This window comes from Bidens hawaiensis, unplaced genomic scaffold (genome assembly GCF_021521415.1).
Source record: "Bidens hawaiensis isolate Kalapana, Puna unplaced genomic scaffold, B.hawaiensis_p1.1 tig00027332_1, whole genome shotgun sequence".
NCBI classification, from domain to species: domain Eukaryota; kingdom Viridiplantae; phylum Streptophyta; class Magnoliopsida; order Asterales; family Asteraceae; genus Bidens; species Bidens hawaiensis.
In genome coordinates, this window is record NW_027494422.1 from 160,499 (window position 1) to 181,850 (window position 21,352).

The following is a 21,352-nucleotide window of genomic DNA, read 5'->3' on the forward strand; positions in this document are numbered from 1 at the left end:
TTTTCAAGTCATTTGAGAATTTAAGTTTCCTCTTATCGCACGCCGAATCTTTCTTCGATCAGGTACCAGCCATCTAATGGTGTTAGCGGGTAAGTACCACCATAGTTTACAAAATTCCTAGATCTAGACCACCTTCGTAATAAGTTTATAACTGTTGGGATCAAGTTTGTCATTAGTTAAGTTTGAGACTCGAACATGCAATATCTACAAACCACATGGATCAAACATGTAGTCAATTACTCTAATAATTATGAACTTCAATCAGATTTACATTGCTATCCCTGAACTTTAATAGAGTTACTCTACGGCTCATAACCTTTATTAAAACTTTTTCGGAGTTTTTATGTTTTCCTAACATTATTTATTTCATTCCATATATGATTTTGATAACTTGGGATTCTCCGTCAAAGTGATAGCCGCCATGATATGTTTTTGTATTTGATTTAATGTTTTATAAGTATGAATCCCTACACCTCATTAGAGTTAAACAGATACTCACACAGCAGTACTAGGTTTCTCCTTGGTCAAGTAAGTTATTCCTTGCTCATCACAACTGATTATCATACATTTTAGGCGCTAGTCGGCCGCCGGCGTATCAAGTATAGATTAATCAGGATTAATAGGGTTTAATCGAGATTAATCCTATCAGAATTTTATATATATTATTTCATAAATACACACACCAAATTTTATACATAAATTTTCACTTTCGACCAATTCTTTCGAGTATGGTTAGTTTAAATTAGTGAATTTTGGTCGTATTTGCGAAATGTATTATCATTCTTGCTTTTATGATCATGTTGTTTTTTTCACATTAGCTAAGTTATGTTGACACATTTTCAATATGATTACCTATAGGTTTAAGCAAGCTATAAGTATATCAGAATGTACATAAAACAGGTAATTGTTTTAGTTCCTTTACTTTATTTGCTTCTAACTTCTACCTTTTAATTATAGCTTCTTCTTGTCTTGAGTTATTCATTATTCGTCTAATTATATCATCTGCATTTGCTTGTGGGGTTGTACTGCAGGTCATTATCGAAGGGTTTAAGGGCTATGAAGAACGAGTTGCTATCGAAGATTTCAGTCCGAAAGTTAACTGTCTTGGTATGATATACTTTTTCATGTTTCTTTTACCAATAATACTCTTTTATTCTCATGTAATGCTTTCTCGTATTTATCTTTATCCGTTATCGTGGCTTGTAAATGATGTTTGTTATATTATTATAATAGGCTCGTCACGTAGAGATGACCAGGTTGGACCCATAGTTATCAAATGTGCTAGGCGCACTCAAGGCGCATAGGCCTCGCCTAGGGCCTAGGAGCAAGGCGCAAAAAAAAAGAGGGCCTGAAGAAAAAAAACGCACTTGAATAAAAAATTTAAAATATATTATGTATATCAATCAATCATACCCAGTGAAGTCCCATCAACAGCAAAGCTATAAGTAGGGTCTGGGGAGGATGGGATATAGGCACACCGTACCTCTATCCAAATAGGATAGAGAGGTGGCTTCCATGGAGACCCTCGGCTCTAAAAACATATGTCTGAGGGAATATAAGGAAATCAAAGTTTAACAGTAAATAATAATAATAATGATAATAATAATAATAATAATAATAATATATGAAAAGAAAATACCATTATTGTGTGCAATCAGAACAAGGTAAATAGACGTCCTAAAGTATTCATTTTTCCCTAAAAATCCTTAACTTTAATTCTAGTCATCCAATAATTCATATCCTCAACCATGTCCTCTGAGAGATTTAGGTCTATCATATCATGCCTAATCCTTTCATCACAAGTCAATTTAGGTCGTCCTCTACCTCTCCTCCCCTCTATAGTAATGTTTTCTACGGATCTAACAGGGTTCATCGTCTGTCTTCTCTTCACATGTCCAAACCATCTCAATCTCCACTCTCTTATCTTGTCTGATATGTTCGCTACCCCTAATCTCTCCTGAAACACAACGTTTCTTATTCGGTCTAGCCTTGTGTGCCCACACATCCAGCATAGCATTCTCATTTCTGCTACCTCCATCTTCCGCACATGTGCCTTCTTGATAGCCCATCAATCTATTCCATATAGCATTGCAGGTCTAACTGCGACCCTATAAAATTTTCCCTTTAGTTTAGTTGGGAAACTCTTGTCGCACAATATATAGTTGGGAAACACTATAAATTATGTATATGAAAGATAATATTATTCTTCAAATAAAATAAACAAAAGCTATATATAACATTTGATATCATCTAATTAGTACCAAAAGTTCTAAAATATTCAAGGTTCAAATGTAATTCCAGAACTTGAATAACAAAATGTATCAATATAATGTCTTTGACCTCTCCTAGATCTAAATTTTAATAGCACTTCTTACGTTTTTTCTCGGCTTTTTTCTTCTCATATTCTTGGCATAGACAATGCTGAAGCGCTCGCCTAGGAACTAAAAGCGCATTTATTGAGCCTAGCCTGAAAAATGGGCATAGGCGCAAGAGGCGAGGGCTTTTAATAACTATGTTGGACCTGTTGTGGACCGTGACCTTTATAAATATATAACCATGATTAAGGTAACCGTATGAGGGATTGTTGTAATCGAGTTTTGAGTTAGCTAGTTTCTTGATTATAATAATACGAACGTTCATCCTAAAATTGTGTGTTTGTTTGTGTTTTGGTTCAATTCGTTCTTGAAAAGATTCAACTAAGTTAACACTATGTATTCTTTTCGCGATAATCTTTGCACTATGATTATAATTATTCAAATTTAAACTGAAGTTGGTGCAAATGGGTCTGAGAAGTCTAATATTTTTCATGGTACGCGCAGCTCAATAACTTTTAACTATCTATTTATTCGCTCGTTTTGTTGCATCTCAACCTACCCGATTTACGTTTGCAGCAATTCGTTTTGTTATAAGCGACCCTTTTCATAACCCGTGTGTTGAAGATCGGCTTGCCTTCCTCCATGTATGTTGGTTATCTTTTTATGGTCTTATAAAATGGTTATATCAACTTGTTTGCAGTATAAAATAATAAGTTTTATGTGAACATTGCACAGGAAGGAGCAGGACACACAGTTCTACCAGCGTCCGTTGAGATTGTTTTTGATAACACCGACAATCGTATTCCAGTAATGTTTATCATTTATTAGTAGGCATAATATTTACTTTGTATACGTGTAAATTATCATCTATTCTCACATATTGCTAAGATGGTTGCTCACAATGTTGATATTGCACACACATGCTTAAAAGATTGCAAATGAAGTAGAATGAAACAAAGGATATGACATTAAGATGCTATAATAGATAGCAGACTAAACACATAAAACTATAGTGACCGACAGAATGAGGAGATGTAAATGTGTAACTTTTGTGAGTGATTCGTCATGAAACATTTGTTACATTTAGTTTAAAAGTGTATAGTCATATATCCTTTTATGTTCCACAATAAAATTGTATTCTTAGTTTAGAAAATGTTGGTCATAAACCGAAAAATAGAGTTTATCAGGACAGACAACTTCGTAGCTTTGAAGTAGTTGATCAAAACACATAAAATGTTAGTCACCCTTATTAGTTGTTTTATTGCCAGATGAGTTTTGCTACTTTTTTATGCATTGCTATTGAATTGTGTTTCGTCTGCACGGAAATAAGTTTAGTTTTTAAATAGTACTAATGGTTGCTAAATTTATTTTTTGTGATTTGAAGGTTGATAACAAGGAGCTGCGGCTGCGAAGAACCGTTGGTACTAAAAAGGATGAATATTATTTGGATGGGGAGCATATAACGTAAGAACCACGTAATTGATCTATAACTTGAATTATCTTATTATCTTTTTTTGAATGTCATGTAAAAGAAGCAAACGCATCATTGTAGGAAAACCGAAGTTAAGAATCTGTTGGAAAGTGCCCGGTTCTCTCTTTCCAATCCATATTGTCGTGCAACAAGACAGCGTATGACATCTCATCCGTTTGAATATTTTGATCGCAGGTGAAGTGTGTATTTTTTAATAATCATGCATTTTTTGCAGATAACATCATTGGCCTTGATGAAAGATTCGGAACGACAGGATCTGTTAATGGAAATAAGTGGTATTCGTGTTTATGAAGAGAGTCATCTTGAAACCTTGAAAATGTTGCAAGAAAATGGCAAGTGATTTTTAAGATTGGTATATTATTTATTGCATTTGGTTAATCTTTTCTTATATACTTTATTACTTTTGTTATAAGATCAGGAAATGCGAAAAATCAGATAATTCAAATCCTGCAATACTTGGATGAGAGATTAAGCGAGCTAGATGAACAAAAAGCCGAGTTGAAGAAGTATCTAACAAAAGTGTTATGGTAAAAGATTGTAATGATAATAATCAATATTGCATTTACAAAGAGGGAGAAGTATCCCTATATACACATTAGTCCAACAATCAAGCCAAGAATTGTGCTATACATATGGAAACCAAATAAAAGGAATATAAATGACATTAAAAGGATTTGACTATGAAGCTATAATCACGGAGAGAATAATATACTTCTATACTCCCCCTCAAGTTGGAGCGTGTAGATCTTGAAAGCCCAAGTTGTCGAGTAGTATACGAAATTGCTTGGTTCCCAATGGCTTTGTGAGGACGTCGGCAATTTGTGTTTTAGTATGAATTTTCTTCGGTTGTATTTCTTTCGAATCAACTCGTTCACGAACAAAACAACAATCCATCTCAACGTTTTTGGTTCGCTCATGGAAGACGGGATTATTTGCAATGTGGCGTGCAGCTTGATTGTCACAAAACAAAGGGGTTGAACCACCGAGAGGTGCGTCGAGTATACTTAATAGCCACCGCATCCATAGTATTTCACTAACCGCGTTGGCCATAGCGCGATATTCCGCTTCTGTCGATGAGACACAACGGACTGTTTTTTTGGATTTCCAAGACACGGGTGCGCCCCCTAAGAGCAATACATATCCGGTTCTGGATCTTCGTGTGATAGGACACCCGAGCCAGTCAGCGTCGCAATAAGCGGTTAGGCCGAGCCCTCCTTCTTTGGAAATTAATATTCCTTGTCCCGGAGTCGCCTTAAGGTAACGAAGTACCCTGTTGGCAGCCTCCATGTGGCTTTGTCTCGGGTCACTAACAAACTGACTCAAAACATTAACTGCATAGGCTATGTCGGGCCTCGTGGCTTGCAAATAGAGGAGTCGCCCTATTAGTCTTCGGTACTGGCTTGAGTCAACTCGTGGCTCCTCATCACATTTTCCAAGTTTAAGATTTTGTTCCATGGGAAATGGGCTCGGTCGGCAACCCGTCTTTCCCGCATCTTCAAGAATGTCAAGTGTATATTTGCGTTGACTTAACACCATTCCCACTTTTGTCCTTGCAACCTCAATTCCAAGAAAAAACTTTAACGCGCCGAGATCCTTGATGCTGAATTTGTTGTCAAGAAAAACTTTAGTTTCTTTTACCTTGTTCGAGTCATCTCCCACAATAATCACATCATCAACATAAATGAGCGCAGCAACGAAAGCATCCTTAGTTTTGAAAACAAACAGAGAAGAATCGGCTCCTGTTTGTTTAAAGCCGATTTCCAATAAGGAGTTCGTAAATTTTTTATACCAATTTCTAGATGCTTGCTTAAGCCCGTACAAAGATTTCTTTAGTTTGCAAACTCGGTTATCACTTGGTTTTCCAAAGCCTTGTGGTATTTTCATGTAGACGTCCTCATGCAAATCTCCATGGAGAAAAGCATTGTTTACGTCCAACTGATGAATATGCCATCCTCGTTTCACAGCCACGGTTAGAAGAGTCCGAACAGTCACTAATTTTGCCACCGGGGCAAAGGTTTCATGAAAATCAACTCCTTCCTTTTGCGTAAAACCTTTTGCTACAAGACGCGCCTTGTATCTCTCTATATCCCCGTTTGGTTTATACTTTATCTTATAAACCCACTTTGAGTCGATTGCCCGTTTTCCTTCCGGTAGTGTTTGTAATACCCAAGTATCATTTTCTTCAAGAGCCTTGATCTTCTTCTTCATAGCATGTCTCCATTTTTCACCTCGAACGGCTTGATGATAATATTTCGGCTCATCGCGCGAGGTGATGGCCGCCAAAAAAACTTTGTGCTTGTTAGTAAATTTATCATAAGAAATAAAATGCGCTAAGGGATGTACCGTTGAGAACGTTTGATTGGAGGTGGAATGCTCGTGGTTTATAGATGAGGGAAGATTAACTTCGTAGTCATCGAGGTGCTTGGGGCGGACACGATTTCTTTTCTGCGTTGGTACATTTGCATCATGGCTATTTTGCTCCATGTTCTCAACTTCTGGTCCATGTCCTTCTGCTTCATTATTATTTTCACTGGGGTTTTCATTCTCATTGTTGGGCTCATGAACACCATCTGCCCACTGCTCAATATTTTCAGAATTAGACTCATGCTCATATTCAACATTTTGATTGCATGATGTCACTTGCGGAATAGTGGTGGACTTAGTGAGCTCATCAGTTGGCTCAACTTGTGTTGCTATTGTCTCCATATTTTCTTCCCACTTTGATGGAAAAATAAAGATTTCTTTTTCTTCGGGTATTTCATTAGAAAAAGGAAAAATATTCTCCATAAATTTAACATCTCTAGATGTTATAATTTTATTAAGACGTGGATCATAGATTTTATAGCCTTTCGTACCTTGAGGATAGCCCAAGAAGACCCCCGGTCTCCCCCTTACCTCGAACTTATCGCCTTTTGTCTCCGTATATTTGTAATAAGCAAGACAACCAAAAATCCTCATATGGTCGTAAATGGGTTTTTGGTTGTACAATACTTCATAAGGAGTCTTGTTCTCGATCACTTCGGATGGCAACCTATTTATTACATGTGTAGCCGTTAAGACACATTCCCCCCAAAATCTTGTTGGTAAGTTAGCCTCAAATTTTAACGCTCGTGCCGTTTCCAACAAATGTCTGTGCTTTCGTTCCACCGCACCGTTTTGTTGTGGTGTGTGTGGACATGTGGTTTCAAGAATAATCCCGTTCTGTGCATAAAAATCAAGCATGTGATTTGAGGTGAATTCCCCCCCCCCCCCCAATTATCGCACCGTATTCGTTTAATATTTTTCTCAAATTGGACTTGTACCATTTTGTGAAAATAAACGAGGCAAACACTTGCTTCATGTTTATGTTTAAGAAGAAAAACCCACACGGCCCGGCTAAAGTCATCAACAATTGTCAAAAAATAGCTACCCCGTGTGAACGAAGGTGTTCGGTATTTACCCCACACATCACAATGCAACAAGTCAAAACAAGCATTCGTTTGTGTGGTGCTAATAGGAAAAGGCAATCTCGTAAACTTAGCTTTGACACATGAGTCACAAAAGTCTTTCGAACTTAAAGAAACATTCTTAAAAAAAATCAACGTAGGATAGTTTTGAGTTTGATGGATGACCCAACCGCTTGTGCCATGTACTAACAGTAGTCATCATAGCATGCCTCTTTGTTTCCACCATCCCCATATTGTATAAACCACTTTTGCATTCACCCGCTCCAATCAATGTCCTCGAACGTAAGCCCTGCATGACACAAAAATCCGGGAAAAATGTGACAGCGCATTGAAGGTCTTGTGAAAATTTACTAACAGACAATAGGTTGCATTTAAATTTTGGAATATGAAGAACATTTTAAATCACCAGGCCGTTCGGTAACATACAACTTCCTCTACCTTCAACGGCAATAGTTTCGCCATTTGGTGTAACATCCCGAAATTTCTAAAGTAATATTTAATATATTATTTTGTCGGGTGAAATAAACGAGTTAGTGGAATGATAATAATAATAGCAAAATATGAAGACTTAGTAGAATAATTAGATAGGATTAGATATGGACCAAAAGGAAATATGGGCCTTCGGTCCATGGGCTTAAGGGAGTATAAATACCCCCTTAAACCCAATCCTTTCCATTCCATCCATTTATCCATCCTAATCTCTGCACACTCCAAAACACACACAACCCGAACCAAGATCCAAAGGCAAGGACCCGAGCTCGTTAGTGCTAGATCGTCGTGACGAACCAAAGCAACAAGACCAGCTCGTGTTCGTAGTTCGACTCATTTACGGTACGTTTATATCGAGAACATGTTCGTTTAGGTTTGGATTAGTATAGAAATGATAGATCGGTGTTTGTATGGTAAAAACGAATCCTACAAAGCTAAACTTACTGAAAATGGTTAAGATTTGATGGGTTAATTGATTGATAAAAGAACCCGTAACCTATATGCCTAAATCGCACCCCTTAAACATCGATGTTAGGCCGATTTGATGGTTGGGGTTTGTAGGCGCTGGTCAGACGATTCCGTGGATACCTAAATCGAGTTATTTGGTTAAGAAACGAAGATGATTAAGGACGAACAGTAGCTGCAGCCTACAACTTCGCCTGCAAGCTAAGTTCGCCTGATGAACTTCGCCTGCAAGCTAAGTTCGCCTGATGACAACTTCGCCTAAAAGCTAAGTTCGCCTGATGACAACTTCGCCTAAAAGCTAAGTTCGCCTGATGACAACTTCGCCTAAAAGCTAAGTTCGCTTAAGGGTTAACTTCGCCTAAAGCTAAGTTCGCCTAAGGGTTAACTTCGCCTAAAGCTAAGTTCGCCTAAGGTTTAACTTCGCCTAAAGCTAAGTTCGCCTAAGGTTTAACTTCGCCTAAAGCTAAGTTCGCCTAAGGTTTAACTTCGCCTAAAGTCGAGTTCGATTAGAAAATAAATTATAAGCGATAAGTAAAAGTAAGCTAATACCAGGCCGCCAGATTAGATCAGGCGAGTATTGATACGTGTAACTTATACAGTCAGCCGAGCTCAGTTGAAGAAGGGATTTACAACTATCGGAGGAAGAGGCAGAGTTCAGGTGAGTTTCTAGCCCCATTTCCTTGTTATGTTTTCGGGGCTGTGTGCATACTCGATGTGAAGTGTGAATACACTTACCTTAAGTGGTAAGTGTATGCTATAGATCTTATACGAGGTAGCTATTATATAATACTTGTTGGTGCGTGAACGATCTTCGGATATTGCACGCATCGCCAAGGACAGTGATTGCTAAGTGGTTATTAGTGTGTATGTATGCTATGATGTGACTTGCTTATTATGTAAATGATATGAAGCATGTTGTAGATAAGTAGAGGTAGAGCGTGTTAGAAGTGGCAAGGGTGTAGTAAGAGTGATAGTGGCATGACGATAGTACGTGGTAGGGTAAGCCTATACGTGACTACGTCATTAAAGTGGCAAAGTGGCATAACGTTAAACGTTATTAAAGTGGCAAAGTGGCATAACGTTATACGTTATTAAAGTGGCAAAGTGGTAAGGTGGTAGGTGTAAATAAGAGGCTAAGTGGTAAGGTAAGCAGGTTAGATAGTGGACTACGTGTCTTCGGATACGTATATGATGCATGTAGTGGTTGTATGATAAGTTGCTTGATTAACTAGAACTCACTCAGCGTAGCTGACTTTTAGTATGCACGCTGGTGAGTAGAGGAGGCATCTCGCTTGAGGAGACACGTGGCACTGAATAAGAGGCTGGCATCGGAAGACTCAAGATGTTTAAGTTTAATGTTTCGTTTATTTTGAAAGGCAAAATGATGTTTTAAGACAAGACGTGTTTTGATATGAAATGTTTTAAGAAAGTTTTTATATTCCGCGAAAGTTTTAATGAACTCTGATTTGTAAGAACTGTGTTTATGAGTAAATCCGACGCTAAAGTAGGGCTACCGGGTTCGGGGCCTTACAAGTTGGTATCAGAGCATAAGTTCGAGAGATTTAAGCATCCTACATGCTTAGACTCGAACAGAGAATGGGATTTAAAATGAGAAAGAAAGAAGATGCCAGTTCAAGATAGCCATGTGTCACTCAAGCAAGCTCAGTAAAGGTAAAGTGTATGGTAAATGGTGTATGTTAATGTTGGCTTATTTGCTAAATGAAGAATGAGTGCAGGTTAGGGATAGGATTAATTGATCTTAACTGATTAACTGTGTAAGAGTATAAACAAGCACAAGTGAAATCATGAAGGGAAGTATGTAGAACCTGAGGAGTAACGCAAATAGTTAATTACACTTGATCAACGTCATTAACTACTTACCTTATGAATCATGTGCTAAATAATTCCTAGAGTGATAACATTTGTGTTTCCTTAGAGATAAGATAGATGACTGTTACAAAAGAGGCGGACACGAGAAGAATCTGAGGCAGAGCGATATACGAAAACAACATGACTCCAACTGCAAAAAGTAATGAAGAAGTCACGCTTGGAGCTTGTAGTCAGATATGCTAAGAGAGTTGCCAAATTGTCACAAAAGCATCAAAGGAAGCCCTTGGAAAGACGAGACGAGACTTGAGACATCGAGAGCCTCATGGACAAGCTAACTTAAATAGCTAAAACACATGACCACCATTCGATGGCTGCAAAGTCGGGAGTAAGAAGGATAACTCAGAAAGCAAAGGTGATTCAATAAAGTGTGCGATTATAAAGAAAAAGGTATTCCTTTTGCAAGAAATAAGCTAGGTTTCGGGGACGAAACCTCTTTAAGGAGGGAAGACTTGTAACATCCCGAAATTTCTAAAGTAATATTTAATATATTATTTTGTCGGGTGAAATAAACGAGTTAGTGGAATGATAATAATAATAGCAAAATATGAAGACTTAGTAGGATAATTAGATGGGATTAGATATGGACCAAAAGGAAATATGGGCCTTCGGTCCATGGGCTTAAGGGAGTATAAATACCCCCTTAAACCCCAATCCTTTCCATTCCATCCATTTATCCATCCTAATCTCTGCACACTCCAAAACACACACAACCCGAACCAAGATCCAAAGGCAAGGACCCGAGCTCGTTGGTGCTAGATCGTCGTGACGAACCAAAGCAACAAGACCAGCTCGTGTTCGTAGTTCGACTCATTTACGGTACGTTTATATCGAGAACATGTTCGTTTAGGTTTGGATTAGTATAGAAATGATAGATCGGTGTTTGTATGGTAAAAACGAATCCTACAAAGCTAAACTTACTGAAAATGGTTAAGATTTGATGGGTTAATTGATTGATAAAAGAACCCGTAACCTATATGCCTAAATCGCACCCCTTAAACATCGATGTTAGGCCGATTTGATGGTTGGGGTTTTTAGGCGCTGGTCAGACGATTCCGTGGATACCTAAATCGAGTTATTTGGTTAAGAAACGAAGATGATTAAGGACGAACAGTAGCTGCAGCCGACAACTTCGCCTGCAAGCTAAGTTCGCCTGATGAACTTCGCCTGCAAGCTAAGTTCGCCTGATGACAACTTCGCCTAAAAGCTAAGTTCGCCTGATGACAACTTCGCCTAAAAGCTAAGTTCGCCTGATGACAACTTCGCCTAAAAGCTAAGTTCGCCTAAGGGTTAACTTCGCCTAAAGCTAAGTTCGCCTAAGGGTTAACTTCGCCTAAAGCTAAGTTCGCCTAAGGTTTAACTTCGCCTAAAGCTAAGTTCGCCTAAGGTTTAACTTCGCCTAAAGCTAAGTTCGCCTAAGGTTTAACTTCGCCTAAAGTCGAGTTCGATTAGAAAATAAATTATAAGCGATAAGTAAAAGTAAGCTAATACCAGGCCGCCAGATTAGATCAGGCGAGTATTGATACGTGTAACTTATACAGTCAGCCGAGCTCAGTTGAAGAAGGGATTTACAACTATCGGAGGAAGAGGCAGAGTTCAGGCGAGTTTCTAGCCCCATTTCCTTGTTATGTTTTCGGGGCTGTGTGCATACTCGATGTGAAGTGTGAATACACTTACCTTAAGTGGTAAGTGTATGCTATAGATGTTATACGAGGTAGCTATTATATAATACTTGTTGGTGCGTGAACAATCTTCGGATATTGCACGCATCGCCAAGGACAGTGATTGCTAAGTGGTTATTAGTGTGTATGTATGCTATGATGTGACTTGCTTATTATGTAAATGATATGAAGCATGTTGTAGATAAGTAGAGGTAAAGCGTGTTAGAAGTGGCAAGGGTGTAGTAAGAGTGATAGTGGCATGACGATAGTACGTGGTAGGGTAAGCCTATATGTGACTACGTCATTAAAGTGGCAAAGTGGCAAAGTGGCATAACGTTAAACGTTATTAAAGTGGCAAAGTGGCATAACGTTATACGTTATTAAAGTGGCAAAGTGGTAAGGTGGTAGGTGTAAATAAGAGGCTAAGTGGTAAGGTAAGCAGGTTAGATAGTGGACTACGTGTCTTCGGATACGTATATGATGCATGTAGTGGTTGTATGATAAGTTGCTTGATTAACTAGAACTCACTCAGCGTAGCTGACTTTTAGTATGCACGCAGGTGAGTAGGAGGAGGCATCTCGCTTGAGGAGATGTAACATCCTAAAAAATTTTAATGATGAATAAAGGAAGTTATGTTTAGTGATTTCGCGTAATTAATTAATATCGGGTAGGGAGCGGGTCTTGGACTTGGATTAATTGAGAGGGGTTAAATGAGAATGGGATTTCAGGGATATAAATACCCCCAAAATCCCAAAATATCTTCATTTTTCACCAAACTCCCTAACACTCCAAAAACACACACATACCACACTAACTACGCCGCCGGACCGAAGGCAGATCCGGGCAGATCCGGCAGACCCGAGTGAGAGAGAGGGCGATTAGTGGTGATAAGCAACTAAACGAGATCCAAACAAGCCCAAAAAGGTATGATTCTTGATCTTTGAAGTTTAAAGATCCAAGCTTTTTAGTGTATAAACGACCAAAAATGGTCGGGTAGCGTAGTGGGTGATATTGAACCATAGCAAGGGTGTTAAAATCGCTCGAAATGCCGATCAGAAACTAAAACAGCGGCTGCCTGGGCAACTTCGCCTTCATCTGGGCAACTTCGCCTTCAAAGTGACGAACTTCGCCTGCAAGCTAAGTTCGCCTGATGAACTTCGCCTGCAAGCTAAGTTCGCCTGATGGCAACTTCGCTGTAAGGTTAAGTTCGCCTAACTGGTAACTTCGCCTGAGGCCAAGTTCGCCTGATGACAACTTCGCCTGAGGCCAGGTTCGCCTGATGACAACTTCGCCTGAAGCCAAGTTCGCCTGATGGCAACTTCGCTGTAAAGTCAAGTTCGCCTGATGACAACTTCGCCTGAAGCCAAGTTCGCCTGATGGCAACTTCGCTGTAAAGCTAAGTTCGCCTAGCTGGTAACTTCGCCTAAAGCTAAGTTCGCCTAAGGTTAACTTCGCCTAAAGTCAAGTTCGATTAGAAAATAAATTAAAAATCTAATGAAAAATATGTTAAAACATTTAATGGAAATAAAATTTTTCCAAGCTGACCTGCCAGCTCGACCCCAGCCAGGGGCTCTGCCCCTTGGACCCTGCTAGGGGCTGCCGCCCCTAGACCCCGCTGCCAGGGGCGCTGCCCCCGGACCCCCGTTCGTTGTGGGTAGTAATTTAGACTAGAAAGATGTTACAAGTAGTGATAGTTAAATTGATATGTATACTTGTTATACAGTCAGCCGTGCACAACTGAAGAAAGGGATTACGATCAACGGAGAACGTAACCGTGTTCAGGTGAGTTTCTAGCCCCATTTATGTGTTACGTTTTCGGGGCTGTGTGCATACTCAATATGTTTGTTAATACACTTATCCTAAGAGATAAGTGTATGCCTTATGTGGATAATGTGAAATGTATGAATGATTGCTTGATAGTACGTGAACGATCTTCGGATATTGCACGTACTGTCAGGTTGTAACGCTATGTATAAGGTAAGTATGTTATGTATATTTATGTGTATGAACATGATAGAGATAATAGAAGAAAGAAATGATAATGTATGGTTACGAAAAGGGTACCGAGCCCTACTAATACTCGAGGTATGATGTATGGTTGTATGGTAACGAAGAGGGAATCGAACCCTTCTAATATTCGAAAACTAGGGACCAGACCCTTATAATATCTGTGATGATAGGGACCAGACCCTTATAATATCTGTGATGTTAGGGAATCGAACCCTTCTAATATTCGAAAACTAGGGACCAGACCCTTATAATATCTGTGATGTTAGGGAATCGAACCCTTCTAATATTCGAAAACTAGGGACCAGACCCTTATAATATCTGTGATGATAGGGACCAGACCCTTATAATATCTGTGATGTTAGGGAATCGAACCCTTCTAATATTCGAAAACTAGGGACCAGACCCTTATAATATCTGTGAGGTTATAGGGCGAAAGGCTCTTTAAAAAGTATGATTATGTATGTAAGGAAAGCATGAAGGTAAAAATGAACGTATGATTATGAATGTAAAGAAAGTATGAAAGTAAAAATGAAAGTAAAAGCACTTAGGTGTATATGAAAGAAAGTTAAGAGATTAAGTATGAAGAGTAAGAATGTATTGTATGATTATGCGATTAACTAGAACTCACTCAGCGTAGCTGACTTTTAGTATGCATGCAGGTGAGTAGGATGAGGCAGCTCGCTTGAGGAGACACATGGCACTGAACAAGAATCTGGCATCTGAAGACTTATGATGTTTTAATTTAATGCTTTAATGTTGAAAGACAAAGGATGTTTTGAGACAAGTTATGAATTATGTAAAGTTTTATGAAAGTTTTATATTCCGCACAAATGTTTTAATTAACTCTGATATTTAGAACTGTGTTTATGAGTAAATCCAACACGAAAGTAGGACTACCGGTAACGGGGCCTTACAGGAGACACGTGGCACTGAATAAGAGGCTGGCATCGGAAGACTCAAGATGTTTAAGTTTAATGTTTCGTTTATTTTGAAAGGCAAAATGATGTTTTAAGACAAGACGTGTTTTGATATGAAATGTTTTAAGAAAGTTTTTATATTCCGCGAAAGTTTTAATGAACTCTGATTTGTAAGAACTGTGTTTATGAGTAAATCCGACGCTAAAGTAGGGCTACCGGGTTCGGGGCCTTACATTTGGTATTGTGACGGGTGGTTCACAATTTCTTTTTATTTTATTTTTTAATAAGGCATTATCATATATTATATGCTCAGTGGCACCCGAGTCTATAACCCATTTACCTTTTTTACCAAAGTTACCTGCCATGTTGGCTGCGGGTGTTGCTTCTTCTTCTGTTGTCCCATCTTTATTACTAAAGAACTTCACAAACTGTTGATATTGAGCATTGGTTAAACCCGGTACCGGGCTTTCTTCTACCTCCACACAAGCTGCCCTTGTCTTCACTTTTTCTGATTTTCCTTTTCCCAGCCACCATTCAGGATAACCGATGCGTTTAAAACACTCATCTTTGTTATGCCCATCTTTACCACAGAAAGTACAATGCTCCGCTTGTTCCCCTACACCTCGTTTTCCATCCCTGAGCTTAGGGCGATTTAGTGACTGACCTTGATCGCGCTTACTAGGCACATGCGCTTGAAAAGCTGCTGGCTCATGAACTGATCTCTTGCCTCCTGATATAGCTCTTTGTTGTTCGTCATCCTTCACTAATTGAAAGGCACTCGTGAGAGAGGGTATTGGCTGCATAGCCAATATTTGGGTTCGAATGGTTCCGAATTCAGCATCCAAACCGAGAAGAAATTCGTACAACCTTTCCTTATCTCTTAGATCTGTGAGTTGCTTCCCTACCTCACATGTACAACCGTTGCATTCACATTTAGGAACCGAAAACACGTATTTCATCCCAGATTACTCGAAGCTTGGTAAAGTATGCCGAGACAGAGGTACCTTCTTGCTTTGTGGTGGATAGTGATTGTTTTAATTCATACGCCCTAGGCGCACTCGCCTTCCCGAATCGTTCCTTCAGATCGGTCCACATGCCTTGGGCTGTAGCAGCATATTTTACGCTCGTCCTTATTTCTTTCTCCATAGCCGTGTTCAGCCAACCCTTAATCATGGCATCGCATCTCAACCATGCCATGAAATTAGGTGAGCCTTGGTCTAGTTTCTTTATCGTCCCGTCCACAAAACCAGTCTTGTTTTTGGCAAACAAGAAGTTAAGCATTTCTTGGGCCCAATCATTGTAGTTTCCATCAGTCAACACGTCATTCACATGCATCTGTCTTGGATAGTATGAGGGATGTAGGTAATATGGAGATTCATGGTCTGAGCCTCCTTCGTAACCCTTCCCGGATTTGTCTTCTTTACCACCTGCCATGGCAAATAACAATTCTTCTTCTTTATATTTTTTTTTATTTGATCGTGAGGATCTTTACTGCTCTGATGCCATAACAAAAGTGTTATGGTAAAAGATTGTAATGATAATAATCAATATTGCATTTACAATGAGGGAGAAGTATCCCTATATACACAGTAGTCCAACAATCAAGCCAAGAATTGTGCTATACATATGGAAACCAAATAAAAGGAATATAAATGACATTAAAAGGATTTGACTATGAAGCTATAATCACGGAGAAAATAATATACTTCTATAGTATCAGCAGCTTGATAACCTGAGGAAGTCTTTAGAATATACTATTTATGATAAAGAAGTTAATGATGCTCGTCGGGAATTGGTTAAGGTAATTTTATCTATATAAGTTTCAAATTTTTTGCTCGATTATCGTTTTTATAAAATCAATTTCCTAACCAAACTGTGATTGTTGATAGTAAGACATTTCTTGTAATGCAGGCTTGTTTAGAAGAGTGCGAAAAGACCCGTCAAAATGAGGATAAACGAGCGGAGCAACTTATTAGTAGAAAAAACATTTTGTTAGCAAAGCAAGAAGAGCTCACCGAGAAAATCAGAGATTTGGGTCCGTTATCATTAGACGCACTTGAAACGTAATCATAGTCTCTTGACCTTCATTCTATTTGACTTAACTGAATTTTCGTTATCATTGGCTGATATATCTGCCAATAGAACTTGCAAAATGAGTTGGGCGGTCGGGTTGGGTATGGTTCTTTGTACGCGTTAAAAGCGGAGTGGTCATGAGTCAGTTTGGGCTCAAATCGAAACAAAACAAAACAAAAATTAATAAATGAGTTCTTAAAACCGTTTGGTGCTGGTCTTACCATTTGGGCTTGAAAGTTTTGGGCTAAAACAATTTGGCCCATATAGTGAGTTTTGGCTTAACACTCACCTACTACATCATTTTATTAATTAGTAATTTATTGATCAGAGTTAAGTGTCATTTTAGTACCTGTGGTAGCCATTTTAGTACTTGTGGTTTGACTAATTACGCAACTTTAGTACATATTCTTTATGTTGTGCAAATGGCTACCTTAGTTTCAAAAATTTGCATTTTTAATATTTTTTTTCTAACCCCATCTATTTTTCCGTTAAGTCAGTGATAATTTTGTAACTTTGTTATTTTCTTTGTTTTTTTCTTTTCTTTTAAACGCTTATAATCTTGTAAATGGGCCAAATTTTTATTGATTATTATACATTTGGGCTACAGTATTTAGGTATCACTATTTTTATAGATTTTTATAACTTTTTTTAAAATACAGATTTACAAATTAAAACCAAAAACTTAAAATGTATAAACAAACTTTCGGTTTTTGTTGGCTCAGTTTTTCGTTGGTCTGATTTGGAACACATCCTGTCTAGTTTGTTTTATAACTAGTCTGTAAAATATGATTATGAAACTATATTATTAGGTAATATTTGAATACACTTTTGGTGGTTTTCAATCCGTTTGATCGGTTAGCTCATACGCCCTCCTTTTAGTCATCTTTGTATTTTATCGTTTTAACCCGTTAAAGAAAAAAATATAGACTCAAATCGATCCATTAGTAAGTAAACGAGTTGTTAACACAATAACACATCAAATGCAGGCACAAACAGAAAATCTTAGAAGAATTATATAAAATGCTGCGCAAGTGCAACGAGAAGTTAAAACAGTTTAGTCATGCAAACAAGAAAGCACTTGATCAGTATGCATACTTTTCGGATGAAAGAGAAGAACTCCAGAAGCGACTACAAGAACTTGATGCTGGTGATGAGGTAACATTAATCTTATTTATTAGTTTTCACTTCTTAATTTTAAGCTTTGAGAAAAAAATATGAAAAGGAAATGAAAGTAGGCTTGTAAGCATACAATCAATTGAGCACATACGATCAAACGAACGTGATTTTCTTGTTTGTGTCCGTTCGTAAAAGTAATGTGAAGAACAGTGCGTTAGGCCTAAAAAGTTATTAAAACTACACTAAGTTGTAATGATACAAATAATGAGAAAAGATAGAATACAATAATTGCTTAGCGTACATTAGGTACAAGAATACTTATATTCATGAAATCGATCCACGAAATCACATCACAAGATCTCGAAATCGTCAATACATATCCAATTAATCATTGGTTCACCGAAATAAAACAGTTTTGGATCGTTAATCGATCAACCTTTTACTTTTCTTCACGAAAACCGTTTTTGAGCATTTTAGGTTTTTGGCTGAGCGTTTAGTATTTTTGCATTTGAGTGTCTCGCATACCTATCGTACATTGAGTAATTATTGTACACTAACCTCACCCTACAAATAATAATTAAATGAATATATTGACAAATATATACGAACAAACATAAACTAACGAACATAATTGAATGTAAACGAATGAAGATAAACGAATTTAGAATTGACGGAGATAAATGAACATCCCGTTGAATGGTTCATGAACTATTCATTGAACGTCTAGTTGTAATCTTTTACATTGTAAATTATGTTAGCTTATGTAACTGGTATTTTATTCCATTAATAAAAACCATTTCAAAATCTTATTTACAGAAAATCAAAGAACTTGTATCAATACTGGATCAACGCAACGATGAATATATTGAAAGTACTTTGGAAGGCTTGGCTATGCATTTTCGAGATGTATTTTCTGAACTTGAGCAAGGCGGTCATGGATTTTTGATCATGATGAAGAAAAAGGTCGGGTTTTTAGTTTCCTTTATACGTACATTTTCCGTCCTTGTGGGATTTCTAACTTACTTCTTATGTCTTCCAAAGCAGGATGGTGAACCCGCTGATAACGATTATGACAATGATGTACCTCAGGATGATGTCAAGAAGCCTGTCGAAAAATACATTGGTGTAAAAGTAAAGGCAAGTGTGTTCTCTACAGAACCTTTCTTTTATCAAAGGACTTATGGGTGTAAACAAGCCCGAGCTCGGCTTGTTGAATATTCATTCATTAATTTATATACATTTGTGTTTTCTTTTATATTTTTTAAACTATAGTTTTATATATAACATAGTGTGCATTGTTTAGTTATATTATTATAATTTTTTACTACTAATTATTTTCATATAAATAAATATTTTAACACATTAAACATAAATTATATCAGGGTCGTCTCAACGTCCTTGTAGGCCTAAGGGTGTGTTTGGGATTCCTTATTTAAGTTCAAAAGGACTTTATGTGAAAAGGAATTATAAACTTATGACTTTTTGAAAAGGAGTTTGTATAAAAGTGTTTGGATTAACTTATGTTAATAAGTTGTTTTTTAAGGAGTGCTTGGGAATAGTATACCCTTTAAGTTAATAAGTTAGAGAATCATAACTTTTCAAAACTCTCTTAGTTTGCCTTGGCCATAAGTTAAAAACCATAAGTCCTTATGGTTTGCCAAACACCTTTTACACATTATTAACTTTTCAAAAAGTTTATAAGTTATAAGTTGGTGGAAATAAGGAATCCCAAACACCTCCTAAAGTGAATTAAAATGTTGAAGCCTCTAAAGTGAATTAGGCCTTTTTTAAAAACAATTTGATATAAACCCTCCTCCTTTACCCGGGCTTGGAACCGGCAATAATAAACTATTAAGTTTATAGTTGATGAACTTAAAATTTTTTATAAAATAAAAAACAAGAATTTTGTATGTAAATATATATTTTTTGGTTTTTTTGTTTTTTGATTTTTACCCTATCAAGCATTCAACATAAGCAATACATAACTAAAAGGAATTGGGTCTTCATTTTAGTTTGTGACCCATTTTTAACACATATATTATATACATGTTATAACAATATTATAATAATTGGAGGCCTAACAAAGTTGGAGGCCCAAGACAATGGCATGACTTGGCCGGCCCATGGGCATGAATTATATAAATAATAAAGCCAGATTGTTTGTTAAACAAATTTACTTTAAGGCTCGGGCTTCGATTGTTTGGCTTGATCTAAGCTTTTAACGAGCTGGCCTTGGGTTTTTTTACGACTCTTATCATAGTTAGAGGTGGCATGCATGATGTATGTTTTGAACATGTATGTGCAAAGGTTCATTTTGATTTAAGGTTAATATTGTAGGTTTCTTTCATGGGACAGGAGGAGACAATCAATGAAGCAATTGTCCGGTGTTCAGAAGATTATGGTTGCATTGGCACTTATATTTGCCATTCAAAGACATGATCCTGCGCCGTTTTTCCTGTTTGATGAGATAGACGCGGCACTAGACCCTCAGTATAGAACTGCAGTTGGAAGTATCCTGCCAAATATTTGAAGTTTTGATAATAGAGCAAATACTATAAAAAACCAACATACTTTCTGTTTTTTATCGTAAAAGTCCCTAACAATTTTTAAAAAAATCTAACATATGGAGAGTTTTTAATGTGTAAATATTGTTAAAAGAACTTTTACGAGAAAAACAGAAAGTATACTAGTTTTTTTTATGCTATTTCCCCTTAATAATAATGATCAAATTTTCCACATAAAATGATTCAAGAGATTAATCCATTTAAAAGTAAATAGGTGGAAATTGTCACTTTTATTATTTAGTGCTAGCTAGTCAAATAAATTGTTGACTTGCACTCGCGTGTGTTGTCTCATTTGTTCTATTATTTGCATCCTTGACGACATGTTTCTAGATATCATTCGTCGCTTCGCAGATATGCAAAGTACACAGTTCATTGCAACCACATTTTGACCCGAGCTTGTGAAAGTTGCTGACAAGATATATGGTGTGACTCACAAAAACCGTGTTAGTCATGTAAATGTTATGACCGTGGAGGAAGCATTGGATTTCATCGAGCACGATCAAACGCATAATGCTGAATGAGCTGCACCTGGTAAAGTCTAAGTTAACTTGTTACATTATGTTTTACAAATGTTACATCAATTATATTGAAAATTATACAATTATTTGAATAAAATGTTATAGGAGCTAAGTTTTGTTTGTTAAGTACTCCCTCCGTCCTATTATAAGTGTTCAAATTTTCTTTTTGTTTGTTCCATTACAAGTGTATACTTTCAAAATTTATTAGCTGATTTCCAAAGTTTACCCTTAAACACACAACTAACATTAATAAACAATATTGATTGACCCACTTTTCAAGGGCATTATTGTTATTTGGTAAGAAAAAAAAAGTAAATATTCAATCCACCTTAAAATTTGTGCTTTTCAAACCTCGATACTTATAATGGGACGGAGGGAGTACAATTTAGATTCATTCGA

At 37.2% G+C, this 21,352-nt stretch overlaps 1 pseudogene; it reads left to right on the forward strand.

The window, feature by feature from the left end:
- The first annotated feature begins 885 nt into the window (after nucleotides 1-885).
- On the forward strand, nucleotides 886-20,956 carry LOC143575283 (structural maintenance of chromosomes protein 3-like; annotated as a pseudogene).
- Nucleotides 20,957-21,352: the final 396 nt, after the last annotated feature.